At 40.7% G+C, this 2164-nt stretch overlaps 1 pseudogene; it reads right to left on the bottom strand.

Moving 5' to 3' along the window:
* Positions 1 to 827: 827 nt before the first annotated feature.
* On the bottom strand, positions 828 to 1873 carry LOC148060924 (uncharacterized; annotated as a pseudogene).
* Positions 1874 to 2164: the final 291 nt, after the last annotated feature.

Here is a 2164-nt window from a genome sequence, read left to right as displayed (position 1 = left end):
AGTAACTCGGTACTCGTTTGGTTTTGTCTGGTGGCACAGTTATGATTAATGTAAAATGCTACGAATCAAAAAATATGGAATAATTGAAATTAATACACCTTTAAATATTCTGATGGCATTGATTTACTTCCATACCTCTGCACCATAGTGTTTTTATTTGCCACCGATTTAACGCACTTTTTGTCTAAGTTTACTTACACAGCAGAACAAAAAAGGTAAAGATGTTACAAATACACATTAAAGAACCACTTTGTCTCCTTATCAAGCACGGTCACTGGATTCTCTGGAACATCTCTTTGTCTCGCTCTCACCTCATGTTTCTGCTCGTGAATGTAACTTTTCTGCCTTCTGACACTCGCGCGGAAATTTAAATTTCCGGTTAAAGGTTTTCAAAATAATAGAAAACGTAACAAAATAAAAACAATCAAAATCCTTGCATTTACAAGTGTAGAAATATTTTTATGCTTTTGCTCAGAAAGATGGGAGACATTCTTGTCAAATACATTGTTATTGAAGTGAAGCAGTTGGTGATGTGATCAGTAAGCAGATTATTTACCACCTTGTTTTCTGGAGAAAATATTTGAAAAGAGAAGAGACATCATTAAGAAACAGACTGAGGAGCAGAAAGAAGGAAAACAGGAGGAAAAAATGCAGAATAATATCTGATGTACACTTCATCAACATCTCTAAAGAAAGAAAACGGGACTCTTTTATAGGAGATCAATGGTTCACTTTATTTACACTGAATAGGAAACAAGAGTCACAATGATTACAAACAAACAGTCAAAGAAAGATTAATCCAAACACACGTGGATCATGTTGAAGCCTCAGAGAGTCTCTGGCTGCACATCTGCTGACGCTGGAGACAAATCAAACATCTCCACTTCCACCACTGGTACTGGGAGCTGCTCTCTACTCCTGCTACTCCAGACCACAACAACAACAGCACACATCATGAAGATCACAACACTGAGCAGCACAGACCTCACTGAATGGTGATCAACCTCTGGCTCTCCAAACATTACAAGGGTCTTAGATTTGAACACACAATGATTGTCTTTCATAATCACACACCAGTACTCGTCGCTGTCTTCAAGAGAGATGTTAGTGATCACCAGGCTCGTGTCGGAGCGAAAGATTCTGTCTTTTTGTCTTTCATTTAATACACGTGATTGTCTTCCTTCAGCTCTGTTTGTCTTCATGAACCAGAGAATCTCATCAGACTGTTTCCAGTCGCCACATTGTAGAGTCACGTTTTCTTCTCCAGTGAAGAACACATCAGAAGGCAGGTCAGACTTAGGACACACAATCAGGTAGTAAAAATCATCCTGACCTCTGCGATCACAGATGTATCAACCTGTGTGGTTCAAGGTCAGTGAAGGAAACATCAAAGTGTAGTTGTCACTCTCTCTCTCTTCAGTCACTGATTTAAAGATCCTCCACACATATGGTTTGCTTCCACTGATGTCAGAGCAGTTCAGCTCCAGACTCTCTCCCACCCAGCTGTGACTGTAATTGTGTGATTGTATAGAAACATAAATGTGGTTCAGTACGTCACAGCTCTGATGGTTCTTCTCCAGACAGTAATAATAGAACTGATCAGAACTTACGTCAATCGTTACCAGAAGAGATGATTTGTTCTTCACTTGCTGTAGTTTGTACATTGAAGATATTTCATCATCGATAATAATAAAGCTAATTCAACATTTTCTGTTATGTGGTTATTATGAAGAAAAGCCCACTGGACACTCTGGTTTGGTCCCACACCGTCACAATTCAGCTCCAGTGTCTGTCCAACATAAGGGTTCAAGTACTGAAGATTCAACTTTCGTGTGCCGCAAACCAGGAGAGTGGAGTTCCTCTCGTGCGTCATGTTGTTCTGGGTCCAGCACTGTTCTTGGTAGTGACCCGAGTCTGAAACCATCAGAGAGTATATTCTATAAGAAGCTTCTCCGTGCAAACTGGAGTCATGATGCTGTGAAGAGTTCCACAGAAGTTTCTTCTCATCACCGCTCCATCTTGAGATCAAGCAGAAGTCATCAGCTGTTTTGTTCGGGATGAAGTCATGATAGTCTCCTTCCATCTTGAGGATTTCAGCGTGGATGTTGTTGGAGATGAGCGCCACCAGCAGCAGGATCTGTGCAGCCATGTCTTCGTCTGTGAG

This window comes from Callionymus lyra, chromosome 18 (assembly GCF_982586985.1).
Source record: "Callionymus lyra chromosome 18, fCalLyr1.hap1.1, whole genome shotgun sequence".
NCBI classification, from domain to species: domain Eukaryota; kingdom Metazoa; phylum Chordata; class Actinopteri; order Syngnathiformes; family Callionymidae; genus Callionymus; species Callionymus lyra.
The sequence above is the reverse complement of the archived record's forward strand: the minus strand, read 5'-3'. Positions and strand labels throughout refer to the sequence as shown.